The 14,846-nt window shown below is 51.2% G+C and overlaps 5 non-coding genes across 5 annotated transcripts; 2 read left to right on the forward strand and 3 right to left on the reverse strand.

Annotated features, from left to right (window-relative positions):
* Nucleotides 1–3,553: 3,553 nt before the first annotated feature.
* Nucleotides 3,554–3,626, reverse strand: TRNAF-GAA (transfer RNA phenylalanine (anticodon GAA)). The gene has a single exon. It is a non-coding gene; the product is annotated as a tRNA-Phe (tRNA).
* A 1,617-nt stretch (nt 3,627–5,243) lies between these two features.
* Nucleotides 5,244–5,316, reverse strand: TRNAV-AAC (transfer RNA valine (anticodon AAC)). The gene has a single exon. It is a non-coding gene; the product is annotated as a tRNA-Val (tRNA).
* A 552-nt stretch (nt 5,317–5,868) lies between these two features.
* On the forward strand, nt 5,869–5,942 carry TRNAM-CAU (transfer RNA methionine (anticodon CAU)). The gene has a single exon. It is a non-coding gene; the product is annotated as a tRNA-Met (tRNA).
* Nucleotides 5,943–10,780: 4,838 nt separating this feature from the next.
* TRNAR-UCU (transfer RNA arginine (anticodon UCU)) lies at nt 10,781–10,885 on the forward strand. The gene is made up of 2 exons: nt 10,781–10,817; nt 10,850–10,885. It is a non-coding gene; the product is annotated as a tRNA-Arg (tRNA).
* Nucleotides 10,886–11,656: 771 nt separating this feature from the next.
* TRNAT-AGU (transfer RNA threonine (anticodon AGU)) lies at nt 11,657–11,730 on the reverse strand. Its single transcript has one exon. It is a non-coding gene; the product is annotated as a tRNA-Thr (tRNA).
* Nucleotides 11,731–14,846: the final 3,116 nt, after the last annotated feature.

A 14,846-nucleotide genomic window follows, 5' to 3' on the forward strand; every position in this document is an offset into this window, starting at 1 on the left:
TTTATTTCAAAGTAAGTGCTGTGTAGCCAGCCCCAAATTACAAAATAAGCTATTTCAAAATAGGCGCATCGATTATTTTGAACTATGGGACGCACCCATAGTGAGTTAGAATTGAACTCTGCCCCCCACTCCCTGCTCCCCATGTACTGACCCATGTACTGACTCCCTCACTGCCATGGGGCTGTTTGCATTGGCCTCTTCTCTCTTTAGCCAGGCTTCAGCCAGGACTGAGACTCAGGCAGCAGAATGTGACCCAGCTCCCTGCACCTGGGCCCTGCATTTCTCATCCCTTCAGAGACACTTGCTAGTGGAGGAGTAAAGCACAGTCACATGAGTGTAGATTATGAAACTTTGTTGTTGTTGTTGCCTTGGAAACTCCCCACAGACCTTCCCCTGGGGGCCCTGGCAGCCGCTCACATTGCACAGCTCACTTCGAGGTGAGGGTGCTGTGTAGACGTGCCTGTCCTGTTGAGGGCCAGCCTGCTGGGGGGAGGCTCCGGCCACTTCCTTTCCTTGTCTCTCTCAGGCTGTGTCTACACTGCAGGGCTACGTCTACACTGCAGGCTTTTTGTGTAAGAGCAACTGCTCTTGTGTAAAAACTTGCAGAGAGTCTACACTGCAGGCAGGTTCTTGCGCAAGTAAATTTATAGTGCAGCATCAGACAACAGGGCTTCTTGCGCAAAAATTATTCCTCTCCCTGTGAGGAAGAAGCCCTCTTGTGCAAGAACACGTCCACAAGGAGGCAGTGTGGATGGGCAACAGGGGTTTCTTGCTCAAGAAAGCCGCATATCTAAAATGCCCGTCAGAGCTTTCCTGCTCAGGAGAGCGTCCATACTACCATGTGCGCTCTTGCAGAAAAGCACTTCTCTTGTGCAACAGCACATGGCAGTGCAGAGACACTGTTGCGCAAGACCTTTTGCACAAGAACTCTTGCACAAAACAGTTCTTGAGCAAGAAGTCTGCAGGGTAGATGTAGCCAGGGGGTGTTTGGGTTTGAATCCCATCCTTGTCGGGTGTTTGCAGCCCTTCCTCTTGCTTCTCCCAGATCTCTCTTCAGTTCAGTGCCAGCCCCTCCTGTATCCCTGCCTGCCCCAGCCCCTCCCACTGCAGCCTGGGGAAAGGGGAAATCTCCACAGAGACACTCCCAGTTGGGACCTTCAATTCCTCCTGCCCTCAGGGGGAAACCTCACAAAGGAGATTCCAGGCAGCCAGGCCATGGGGGTCTCTGAGATGCCCCAGCCCTGCAGGGAAAAAAGGGAGGAGGGGTTGCCTTGTATATTAAAAATGTACACACTTGGACTGAAGTGGAGATGAACGTAGGAGATAGCTGTGTAGAGAGTCTCTGGGTTAAGCTAAAAGGGGTAAAAAACGAGGGTGATATCATGCTAGGAGTCTACTACAGGCCACCTAGCCAGGTGGAAGAGGTGGATGAGGCCTTTTTTAAACAATTAACAAAACTATCTAAAGCCCAAGATTTGGTGGTGATGGGAGACTTCAACTATCCAGACATATGTTGGGAAACTAACACAGCGAGGCACAGGCTATCCAATAAGTTTCTGGACTGCATTGGAGACAACTTTCTGTTTCAGAAGGTTGAAAAAGCTACCAGAGGAGAAGCTGTTCTGGATTTGGTTTTAACAAATAGGGAGGAACTAGTTGAGAACTTGAAAGTGGAAGACAGTATAGGGGACAGTGATCACGAAATAATAGAGTTCATGATCTTAAGGAAAGGTAGAAGGGAGACCAGCACAATTGAGGTAATGGATTTCAGGAAGGCAGATTTTGATAAGCTCAGAGAACTTGTAGGTAAGGTCCCATGGGAAGCAAGACTGAAGGGAAAAACAACTGAGGAGAGTTGGAAGTATTTCAAAGGGACGTTGTTAAGGGCCCAAAAGCAAACAATTCCGCTGTGTAGGAAAGATAGAAAATATGGCAAAAGACCAGCTTGGCTTAACAAGGAGATCTTGCACAATCTCAAAATAAAAAAGGAGTCATATAAAAAATGGAAACTAGGACAAATAACAAAGGATGAATACAGGCAAGCAACACGGGAATGCAGGAGCAAGATTAGAAAGGCAAAGGCACAAAATGAGATCAAACTAGCTACAGGCATAAAGGGAAACAAGAAGACCTTTTATAAATACATTAAAAGCAAGAGGAAGACCAAGGACAGGGTAGGCCCACTGCTTAGTGAGGAGGGAGAAGCAGTAACAGAAAACTTGGAAATGGAAGAGATGCTCAATGACTTCTTTGTTTCGGTCTTCACCGAGAAGTCTGGAGGTGTGCCTAACGTAGTGAATACAAGCAGAGAGAGGGTAAATTTAGAAGATACGATACGCAAAGAACAAGTTAAAAATCACTTCGGAAAGTTAGATGTCAGCAAGTCACCAGGTCCTGATGAAATGCATCCCAGGATACTCAAGGAGCTGATAGAGGAGGTATCTGAGCCTTTAGCTATGATTTTTGAAAAATCATGGCAGACAGGGGAGATTCCAGAAGCCTGGAAAAGGGCAAATATTGTGCCCATCTATAAAAAGGGGAATAAGAACAACCCAGGAAACTACAGACTGGTCAGTTTAACGTCTGTCCCAGGGAAAATAATGGAGCAGGTAATTAAGGAAATCATATGCAAACACTTGGAAGGTAATAAAGTGATAGGAAATAGCCAGCATGGGTTTGTGAAGAACAAGTCATGCCAAACTAATCTGATAGCTTTCTTTGATAAGATAACGAGCCTTGTGGATAAGGGAGAAGCGGTGGATGTCATATACCTAGACTTTAGAAAGGCATTTGATACAGTCTCGCATGATATTCTTATTGATAAACTAGGCAAATATAACTTAGATAGGGCCACGATAAGGTGGGTGCATAATTGGCTGGATAACCGTAGTCAGAGAGTTGTTGTTAATGGTGCTAAATCCTGCTGGAAAGGGATAACAAGTGGAGTTCCTCAAGGGTCTGTTTTGGGACCCGTACTGTTCAATATCTTCATCAATGATGTAGATATTGGGATAGAGAGTACGCTTATTAAGTTTGCAGATGATACCAAACTGGGTGTGGTTGCAACTTCTTTGGAGCTGGTTTGATGCTTCACCCCACGGCCCAGCAACAGGCCCCCGAACTTCCCCTGCTTTGAGAGCCCCTCCCCCCCCGACTCTGTTCTGCTTGAGACCCCAGAGCCCTCCCTTGGGCTGCCTGGCATGTGGGGACTCAGGTCCAGTGGTGGATTTGCAGAGTCCCACAACAGCTGCTGCCAGCGTGCGGATGTGCACGTCTGTCTGGGGTTACTGGGCACCGGCCTGATTGGGTGAGTCCCGGATTCTGTTCCTGCCAAGGTGGACAAAGCAGCAGGGAGAGAGGAGCTCAGCTGGCCTTCTTAGGGGGCTGGTTTGATGCTGCTCAAAAGTGAACTTTTTCCTTCCCTGGCAGAGGAGGGGCAGGACTTGCTGGCTCCAAGGTGGAGCTGCAGGGCAGACCAAGCCCTTCCAGGAGGCACAGCTGGGCTCTTCACAGAGAAGCCAAACAAGGGATAAGCCTCAAGGGCAAAGGCTTTTGCCAAAGCCTGGGATTGAACCAGGGACCTTTAGATCTTCAGTCTAATGCTCTCCCCACTGAGATACTTTGGCACTTAACAGCCCTTCACGCCCCCTTGTGAGGCTGCCACTTCGCCTGACTCAAGGACTTGTCTTTCCCTCAGTTGGGCGTTCTGGTCCCCAAATGGAGACGTGGGTTCAAATCCCACTTCTGACATATCTTCTGTTTTATATCTAGAGCGGTGACCTCATTTCCCCATCTCCCCTGACATTGTAGGAGCCCTTGCTCCTCCCACATGCTCAGGAAAGCATTTCTCAGGCTGCATCTACACAGCAGTGTTATTTGGGCGTAACGGCCATTACTCTGAAATAACAATGGGAGCGTCTACACAGCAATTCCATTATTCCGATTTCTGTAACGCTCCATCCAGACCAGTGGTCTGAGGAGCCAGGAGGTTTCCAAGCTGCAGACAGACAAGCCCACAGGCAAAGACAAAGCAAAGTCCCAGCCACTTCCTGCTCAGCCCAGCGGGGTCTGTGTGTGGCCCCCAGACCTTTTGTTTGCCGTTACCCAGGTGCAGGGGCCCAGATTCAGCAACACTCACAGGCCCCACAGGAGGAGGCTGGTTTGCTGCTTCACCCCACGGCCCAGCAATGAGCCCACAGACTCCCCCTGTGCTCTGGAAGCCAGGTTTGCTGTGTGAATTGTGTGGGGGCAGGTAACATCAGGCCTGGGCACTGGGATTATTTACCAGTTTCCCTGGGGGCCCTGCTGTTTTCACAGCACAAATAACTTTCCCCTCACCCTTTAGTCGTCCTTTTCCCAAGCTGAGAAGAAGAAGTTCCATGAACTCCTGGGAGCCGCTGTTCCAAAGAAGAGGCATTTCCTGTGGAAAGATGGCCAAGCCCAATCCCCTACACAGAGCCCCAGAAAATACCAATGGACACTGGGCACTTGTAAAGCTCCCTCTCGGGCAGCGCTACGGAATGGATCCGGCTGGCCATTGGGGTGACTAACGCCATCCACAGACGAGTCCCCGTGAGACTTCTCAGCCCAAGTGCAGAGACTGTGGAGTCTCCCACTCCCAGCCCAGTGGCAGAGGGGCAGCGCCCTGAGGAGGCGGGTCCCGAGGCAGCAGTGGAGACCTTTGAAGGGAACGGAAACGTAAGGTCAGAAGGAAGGGGAACAAGTCACCTCTTCCCAGGTGAGATGTGGTGGGAAACTACCAGATCAGGGTCAAGCTGAGCTCCAAGGGCTGGTTCCTGCCTGGTGGCTTCTTGCAGGGCCTGGCTTGAGAAGCACCAAGGAGCCATGTGTGGCCAGGAGACAGGGTGCAGAAGGAAAGTGGATGCAGGAGCAGGGTGGGGGGAGCAGGAAGAAGGGAGGGTGGCAAAGGAAGCTGGGGGTGCTGGGTGGGAAATGGGGTGGCTGGGGTCTGGACCTGAGGCAGGATGTTATGTGGCTTTGTGTCAGTAGTGGCACTTCCAGGGTGGGCCCTGGACTGAGTGGCTGCAATGACCTGGTCCCAGGCAAGGCACCGCTGAGAACTCTCAGCCCCAGCCCTGCCTCCTCCCATCTCAGCCTAACCTGTTTACCTCTCCCACATGCTCCTGAAAGCCAGCACACAGGCCACCCAGCCCTGCACCAGGGGGCAGGCCCTGAAACTGCCTTGTGGGCACCCAGGGGAACCGCAATAAGAGAAGACCCTGTGTTTCTGCCTGGCTTTGAACCAGGGACCTTTTGTGTGTTAGACAAATGTGATAACCACTACACCACAGAAACACACTTAACAGGGATTTCTGCTGCCGCACTTAAACTTGGGCAAATATTCGGTTGCTAACCCTTTGGCCAACAGAGATTGCTGCAGGGCAAAGGAATTCTCTGTTGTCAATTTTGTGCCCTCAGGAAGGGACCAAACTGAAGGAGGCCGGGCCCCCACCTGGGGACTCCAACCTAGACCCTGAGACCAAGGGGTTTACGAGCCAGAGAATCAAAGTTTGCTGCATTTGTCCCTCCCACAACCCTGCAGAACCTCAAGGGCAACTGTACAGCCCCAGCGGCTGGGGGAGATGTGCATGTTAGAGCCTCTGCCCACTGAGCTGTAGCCTTCTGTGCCCAGGGAACCAGACAGGGCCAGGGTGGGAAGGCAGAAGGGAAATGGGGAATGGCCGAACTTTGCAAGACAATGGTGTTGTCTGTGACCATAGAGGAGAACAGTTTAGAGGTGGGTCTGAGTAGGGCACCGTGGCTTAGCTGGTTAAAGCACTTGCCTAATAAACAGCAGCTCCTCAGTTCAGTTACTGCTGCAGCCATTTTAAAGAGACTTTGGAGGAGGGCACCATGGCTTAGCTGGCTAAAGCACCTGCCTCATAAACAGGAGATCCTGGGTTCAAGTCCCAGTGGTGCCTTTCAGAGCCTTTGCTCACATTTACTCATGCTCTTCTGAGACACAGAAAAGGTCTCTCCTGGCCACCCATGGAACTGCTGGTTCAGGAAAAGGCTGATTGGGGAGGAGTGTTGGGAAGAAGGAAACAACAAGTGAGAAGCACCTGATGCCCACATACCCTGACTCTCCATGGATGCAGAGGTTGCACCCTCAAGCTCTCTAGGTGCTGACACCCCCAGGGAATCACAAGGGTGTGTGGTGCTGGCTCTCTTGTCCCAGCAGTTGCAGTGAGAGCCCTGCCTTGCCAGTGCCAGTCACCTCTGCACTGGCTCCAGGCTTTTAGTTTTCTTCTCCCTAATCAGCCTCTCCCCTCAGCCTTTTCCTGAACCAGCAGTTCCATGGGTGGCCAGGAGAGACCTTTTCTGTGTCTCAGAAGGGCATAAGTAAATGTGAGCAAAGTTTACAACAAGGCACCACTGGGACTGGAACCCAGAATCTCTTGATTATGAAGCAAGGGCTTTAGCCAACTAAGCCATAGTGCCCTCCTCCAAAGTCTCTTTAAAATGGCTCCTTATGTTTCCAGACAACACTTTTTCCTCCCAAAGTGCAGCCGTTCCCCACTTCCCTCCAGCCATCAAGCCCAAGCGGTGTCTGGCTCCCTGGGCACAGAAAGCTACAGCTCCATGGGCAGGGGCCTTTGGCTTCCTTGCCCATGGGATGCTGTTGCAGGAAGGGCTGTTCAGCAGGGGTGGGGTTCACCTGTCGAGGAAGGGAAGAGTATTTGGGTGCAGACTGACTAACCTAGTGAGGAAGCTTTAAACTAGGTTTGATGGGGGCAGGTGCCCAAAGCCCACAGGTAAGTGAACAACATGGACACCTGGGAGATGGGCCAGAAATGGGAGAGAGCAGGGGCTGTAACCACAGAGATAAAGGAGGGACAGGGGACCACTAGGAAGCAAAATCTAATCTGTGCCTTAGATGCTGGTACAGACACACAGGATAATGGGTAATAAGCAGGAAGCAGTTGGTATCACAGGGACTTGGTGGGATAATACACTTTATTGGTATATTGGCACAGAAGGATACAGCTTGCTCAGGAAGGACTGGCAGGACAAAAGGGAGGAGGAGGTTCCTTAGATATGAAACATGCAAACACTTGGCCTGAGGCAGAGATGGACACAGGAGACTTGTCAGGAGTCTCTGGGTGAGATTAAAGGGGTAAAACCCCAGGGGATGTCACACTAGGTGTCTATTACAGACACCTCCCCAGGCAGAAGAGGTGCCTGAGGCTTTTTAAACAATTAACAAAATCATCCAAAGTGCAGCTGGTTTCACTCACACTCAGCCTCACCCACAGCTGGGAGGCAGTTTGCAGGGAGCCGAAAAGAAAGTGCCTGGTAGAACCAAGGCTCAGGATGCTTCTGTGTCCAGATGTGCAAACAGCTGGCAGCCAAGTGTTGGTCTGTTCCTGCCCTCCCCAGGCAAGTGAATCCCCTCCTCTGGGTGTTACAGGCAAGACTTTGCCTGTCTGGCTTTTAGCGAGGAAACTTTTCTATGCCGGGCAAAAGTGACACCCCCTACACTGCAGAAACCAGCCCACTGACTATTGCAAAGAGGCCCCTAGAAGCACTTAGCCGCCTTGTTGGCTGTGCCTGTAAAACAAAGGAAAAAGCAAATATCTCTGACTGGAGAATGTGGGTATCGATCCCACTGCTTCTCACATGCAAAGCAAGCGCTCTACCACTTGAGATAATTCCCCTGCCTGTGACCATAGTCCCTGTCCCACCCACCTTGTCCCAGAGCCCACAACATTCCTTCTGTTAAACCCTCATCTAAAACTTGACAAATACCCAGAGAAGTTGCGGTTCCCTTTACAAGACTCTGCACAGCTCAGTTCCAATCAGACGGTCTTCCCTAGAGCCCGGAACATCGACCGCGGCAGCATCGCTCTTACGCCCAGTGTAGACACGGCCTGAGAGTGTCACAAACCAGCCCCAGACACATTCCTGGCTAGGACCAGTCACAGTCTGGGCTCAGTGAGGGTCCGTCTTACCTGAGACGTGTGTGACACAAAAGCCTCCTGTTCCCTGCCCAGTTCCCAACACTGGCTGCAGACCCAGCGATATTTGGTTCCTTGGCTGCTGTCCCTGCTGGCAGGGAGCTGTCCCGCACCTGCAGTTCATCCGCCTCCCGGAGAGGCAGCAGCTCTGTGAGGGGGAGAAGCCGGGGAATTTCCCTGCATGTGTAAAAACCATCACTGCCGGCCCGGGCTGGGCCAGTGCGCTGGCATCCCTCATGTCTGGAGCATCTGCCAGGGAAAACTGAAACCACATCAGGAGATAAGGGGTCAGGGTCCCCCCTGGCAGGAGCTATAGGGAATGGGCTACCTCTACTTCTCCCCAGCAGGAAATACCTGACCAGGGGTCCCTCCACCCCTCCCCAGGAGGAGCTATGGCACCAGGGGACCCTCCACCCCCGAGCAGGCGCCAATGGGGGCTCACACACAAACAGGTGTGCATGTCCTCAATATCGGTGCCCAGGGCAAAACTTGCTCTGCTCCTGGACCAGGAACAGTAACTAGCAGTGAGGCCCCTCCCTGGCAGCACCGTGTCAGACGGTTTCTTCTCGGGCTGGTGCCTCCTGAATGCCGGGAGCAGCTGCCTGGTCCGAGGAGCTGCAGTTCCCTGGGGAGAGGGGCTGGCTACATCTACCCTGCAGACTTCTTGCTCAAGAACTGTTTTGTGCAAAAGGTCTTGCACAACAGTGTGTCCACACTCCAATGTGCTTTTGCACAAAAGAAGTGCTTTTCTTTAAGCGTGCCCATGGCAGTGTGGATGTTCTCCTGCGCAGGAAAGCTCTGATGTCCACTTTAGCCATAGGGCTTTCTTGAGCAAGAAACCCCTGTTGGCTCTCCACACTGCCTCCTTGTGGATGAGTGATTGCGCAAGAGGGCTTATTCCTCGTGGGGAGAGGAATAACTCTTGTGCAAGAAGCCCTATTTTCTGATGCTGTACTATAAATGTACACGTGCAAGAACATGTGTGCAGTGTAGATGCTCTGCAAGTTTTTGCACAAGAACATCTGCTCCTGCACAAAAAGCCTGCAGTGTAGATGTAGCCCTGGAATGTAGACACAGTCTGAGAGAGACAAGGAAAGGAAGTGACCAGAACCTCCAGCCAGCAGGCTGGTCCTCAACAGGAAGGGCACATCTGCACAGCACCCTCACCTAGAAGTAAGCTGTGCAGTGTAAGCGGGCTGCCTAGGACCCCCAGGGGAAGGTCTGTGAAGAGTTTCCAAGGCAACAACAACATTTCATAATCTACACGCATGTGAATGTGATTTATTCCTCCACTGCCTGGCTACGTCTACACTGGCCCCTTTTCCGGAAGGGGCATGTAAATTTCACTAGTCATCGTAGGGAAATCCGCGGGGGATTTAAATATCCCCCGCGGCATTTAAATAAAAATGTCCGCCGCTTTTTTCCGGCTTTTAAAAAAGCCGGAAAAGAGCGTCTAGACTGGCCCCGATCCTCCGGAAAAAGTGCCCTTTTCCGGAGGCTCTTATTCCTTCAAAGTAGGAATAAGAGCCTCCGGAAAAGGGCACTTTTTCCAGAGGATCGGGGCCAGTCTAGACGCTCTTTTCCGGCTTTTTTAAAAGCCGGAAAAAAGCGACGGACATTTTTATTTAAATGCCGCGGGGGATATTTAAATCCCCCGCGGATTTCCCTACGACGACTAGTGAAATTTACATGCCCCTTCCAGAAAAGGGGCCAGTGTAGACGTAGCCCCTGAGTCTCAGTCCTGGCTGAAGCCTGGCTACAGAGACAAGAGGCCAATGCAAACAGCCCCATGGCAGCAAGGGAGTCAGTACGTGTGTGGGTGTAGCAGAGAATTGGGGGCAGAGCTGGGCTCTTACTCACTAGGGGTGTGTCCCATAGCTCAAGATAAGTGATGCAATTGGGTAGCTTATTTCAAGTCAATTTTGAAATAGCTTGTTTTGTAATTTGGTGCTGACTACGCAGCACTTATTTCCAAATAATTCGCTATTCCGAAATGCCCCTCACTCCTCCTGCCATGAGGTTTGCAGAGAAGTCGGAATAGCGAGCCTGTTATGGTTTGAAATAAGGGGCTTGCTCTTAAGATGCATCTGTGTGATATGAGCACCACATTCTAAACCTCCGAGCTAGCCGGCCCACGGGTGTCAGTCTCACAAGTGGCTCTTTCAGAAAGGAGCCTCAGGCCGCCACAGAGACCTTCTGGGGTCTAGAATGAGGTGGATGGGCAGGGGTGGTGCTCATGTGCAGGGGAATAGTAATAGAAATGTAGCCGTGTTAGTCTGGGGTAGCTGAAGCAAAATGCAGGACAATGTAGCACTTTAAAGACTAACAAGATAGTTTATTAGGTGATGAGCTTTCGTGGGCCAGACCCACTTCCTCAGATCAAATAGTGGAAGAAAATTGTCACAACCATATATACCAAAGGATACAATTAAAAAAAATGAACACAATGAAAAGGACAAATCACATTGATAGTTTGAGTATTTGTTCATTCCTTCCCGGAGAGTGTCGAATTTTAACATGAATGACAGTTCAGAGGATTCCCTTTCAAGCGCAGATGTAAAAGGTCTTAGCTCAAATGAGAAACCACTTGCTTTGTATGCAAAAAGTAGTGCAATGGATGCCCATATTCTCCAACTGCAGCTTTGTCCTGGTTCCTAGCTTTCACTGTTGGGGGCTCAGTGGCCCCTCCCTCTTCCTACCTGCGCTCCCAAAAGAGACAGACCTGGCTCCCCTTTCTTTTCCCCCAGCAATTGCCATGCTGAAAAGCAGAGAGTGGAGATATCAACCCCAACAGTCTGTCAGGCTCTGTGGTGCAATGGAAAGCATGTTAAACTTCTATGCTATAGTGCCTAATGTGAGCCCAGCTTGACATTCAAAGGTTGTGGGTTCAAGTCCCACCAGAGTCACTTTAGCTGCTTCCTCATTTCCAGGAGGCATCTTTTACAGACCAGTCAGTCCTTAGGCTGACACTGGGATGGGCTGGCATCCAGGCAATTCCCAGCAGGGTGGAGGGAAGGGCTAGGACTTGGGGGTCTGGACGGGGGTTGTTCTGAGAGGCTGCAGGTGCCGATAGACTCTCCATGTCTCCTACCAGTGCTGTGCAACACGTAGGCTCGGAGCTTTGCTGGAAAAAAGCACCAGTCTAGACGCGGATCTTTCAGAAAATAAAACCTTTTCCAAAAGATCCCTTAATCCTTATTTTAAGGGTTTATTTTCTGAAAGATCCGGCAAAGCTCCGAGCCGGAAAAAAGCGGAAGCCATTTTTATGCAAATGAAGTGAGGGGGGGGGGGATTTAAATCCCCGCTTCATTAGCAATTGTGATGTGTCTAATTTGCATCCCTTTTACAGAAAAGGGATGCAGTCTAGACACAGCCTAAGTGTAGATGTAGCCTCTGAGAGTTACCAGTAGTGGGGCTGTTATTGTCGGCATCTAACTAATTGCACCATTAGGCCATGTCTTCACTCAGGTGCAGATTTCTGCTGCAATCCATCTTCCAGAACTTGATTTAGCAAGTCTAGATAAGACTCTCTAAATCAAACATCTAAGGTACCTCCTGCTCTTTGCTACTATCCTACTCCCACTGTGAGAGCACCACCAAGCTCAACTGAAGGTAAAACCAACTCCAGATACATTTTGAAGAATGGTGGGAAGAAAAGACCCATTGACCTGGCAACAAGGCACCACTGGGACTTGAACCCAGGATCTCCCGCTTACTAGGCAGATGCTTTAGCCAGCTAAGCCATGGTGCCCACCTTGAAAACAGCCCTCCTTTAAAAGGGTTTTGAAACTGTTCTACTTTATGGTGCCAGACACCCCTTCCCATTCCAAAGTGCAGCCGTTCCCCATTCCCCTCCAGCTCTTGCCATGACTCAAGGCCTGTGCAGCCCAAGACATTTGATTGGCAGCTGGAACCCAAAACCTTTTTGTCAATTGTAGCCCCAGGCCCCAAAGGGACAGACCCAAGGCAGCCGCCTGGTCCTAAGGCCGGGCCTGCAGCCAGGGGGAGGGAGAAGAATCTCTCCTTTCAGCTGGTGTCAAATCAGCAACTTAAGGGCACTTGCCGAGCACCCGCTACAGGCCTCTGCTCTGCCAGCTGAGCTATGGAAGGTGCCTGGGGCAGGCTTTTGATGAGTATCAGGGCAAGAGCCCCCCAAAGGGGCCGGCCTCCCAGGGGAGGGGCAGAGGAACCCAGCAGCACAGGGGTGTCACAGGCGCTTCACCCGCAGAAGGACCCTTGAGTGATCCAGGCAGAAACGCCGCGTCTCGCTCCCTGCAGCTCCCCTTGCTGCCCTGGCAGGCGCTGCCCCTTCTCCCACCGGCCTGGGCCTGGCCTCCCTCCCCGCCCGGCACCACAGAAAGCCCCTTGGCGTGAGCCTGGGCAAGCCAGAGGCCTCAGGCCTGTCCCCTCTGAGGGGCTTGTGCCTCGGCCTCCTCTGCCCTTGGTGCCGGCTCTCCCGGCTGCCCCTGAGCGCTGCTGGACAAAGGAGCCTCCAGCCCCAGCACAAAACCTTCAGCCGGGCCCGTGTGGCTCCCTCCTGCCCCCGCACACGCTCACAGGGGGAAACGTGCCCCATGTTCCATCCCCGCGCCAGGCCTGGGCGACGGGCTCAGCCCTCCAGCAGCCCACAGGGCCTGTGAGGGACGGACTGAGAGCAGGGCCCCACTGACACCCCCCGTCCTGCCCCACTGGCCTGCGTGCGGCGCTGGCACGGGACAGGCAGGAACGGCAGCCGGGGAGAAAGCAGCTTGGACTGACGGGCGAGTCTCACTTGCTGACCAGCCTCCTGGGCCCTGGGCTATGGGGCCAGCCCCCCTGTGGGTCAGAGCCCCCCGGCCACAATGCTACTCCAGGGGGCCTTGGTCCAGGGCCACCTAATCCCAGTGGCTGGGGGGCTGGAGGCCTTTGCCCTGGAGTCTCAGAGCTCCCCAGTGTCGGCTGCCGCTGGCCTGAATGGTGCTGGATGCTCCTGCTCCCCTCCCAGCAGGCTGGCCCTGCGCAGACTCTGTGCTCGCTGGAGCCTCCTCCTGCCAGGTCCCCGGCCTGCTCCCTGCAAAGCCTCAGCCTGGCTCCTTTCCTGCCCTCTGCTTGTGGGGCCTTTGGGGGCTGGCTCCGAGCAGATCCCCTGAGGCCCAGCATTGGGTGCAGCACTGCTGGGCCCCTGGAGCCCGGGCTGCAGCCAGGAGGGGGAATCTCCCGCAGGGCCGGTGGGATGTAGAAAGCTGCTCCCTGGGAATCTTTCCCATTGTTGCATAAATTGCTGGTTTCGTCCCCTTGGAGGCTAGTCTGATTTACCCCAAGAAGAGAGTCACACTTTCAGGCTGGATCCAACTCAAGTTTATTGGTTGCAAGCAATGGTCAGCCAAGGAGCTATTGCTCAAAGCAAAGCTGACCCTGAGCGTTGGCTAAGCATCCTTTTTTATACTTTCTTTAACTTTCTTATTTAACTTGGCACATCTTGATTTGTTACCTTAGCTTCATGTTGCTGCGTTATTGGTTAGCATATTTCAACTCTATTCCATTCAGTAACAACCACCAGTATAGCTTACTTAAGCAATAGCAATTAGCAAATTTCCCTAACTCAAGTAATACGTGTACTCCAGTCCTTGAGAAATGGGTCTAAACGGCTAGTTCCCCTTTTTACTACAGCTTCTAAAACATGCGCAATTAGCTAAATGATATGTGCTGTTTCAAGCTTAAGTAATGGAAGGGGGAAGAAGCACACATAGTCTTTACTAAATTTTACTACAATTCCCTCCTCAAGATGCTTTCTTCGAATTATACTTAATCTGTTTCAGCCATTGCTAGATTCTGGTAATGTACATTTCACGTTTTACAACTGACTGCACAGTCCGCTGTACAAGAGCTATAAGACATGGTGCTAGACAAGGCAATAAGCATAACATTATTATAACAAAACAGAACTAAACAGGAATGTGTACCAACATAGCACAATAAGATTCGTGTTCATGTTCTTCTTACTAATTTTCAGTTTTAGTCTTTTTGTAGTCAGAAATCTTTGAGCTTTGGCGGTGTCCTAGAAGCTGAGTTTTCCTCTTTTTCTTTGCATGCAGGGGAGAGGTTACTAGCACATCACCCTGTAATATTTTATTTTGGTTCTTCTGGTATCCAACAGGTGGAAAAGCAGGACCAGAAGAGAGAGGCTTATCAGCAGTCGGGGTAGGATCATTTTGAGATGGAAGGATCTTTTTGCAGTGAGAAGCCTTGGCCAACAGTCAGTTCTTGGTACTTCACAGCGGTGTTGGTGGTTAGCAAAACTTGGTAAAGGTCTTTCTAGAGTGGTCTTTCTCTGATGGACATAAGAGTATTCTCTGAGCCAAAAGCCAGCTAGCTCTTTTAGAACCAAGGTTATTTCCTAGGAATGAAGCAAACCATAAAAACAATCCCGCGCGGTTGTTTGATACCGGCCTTATCAAAGTGAGGCCTTTTTGGCATGTAGTTGCCAGGGGAACCAGGGTCACAGTAACTGCTGTAGCATATGCTTCTCAGGCTGACTTAATGATTTGAGTTTGTCAGTCCTCAGCAAGATACCATGGACTGCCTCAGTTTACTCCTATAGTTCTTTTCTCTTGACTTTGGGGTTCTTCTTAATCTACTAGGTTAAATACAACAATTTAAGGGGTTTTAATTTACTCTGGAAGTGCCGGTACAGCACCAACATTATTATAAATGTTAAAATCAAAACTCCTCACATAATTTGGCAAACACTATTCAAATCCATTCCTAAGATATTTCGTCGCCTTACTGGCGCTGCCCATGATTATAGGTTTGACCTCTACTGCCTGGTTGAGTGCTGCAGAGATAGGTGTTTGGCATGGTCCACGGTGTTTCCCCATCTGTGCGTAC

This window comes from Pelodiscus sinensis, chromosome 26 (assembly GCF_049634645.1).
Source record: "Pelodiscus sinensis isolate JC-2024 chromosome 26, ASM4963464v1, whole genome shotgun sequence".
Taxonomy (NCBI): domain Eukaryota; kingdom Metazoa; phylum Chordata; order Testudines; family Trionychidae; genus Pelodiscus; species Pelodiscus sinensis.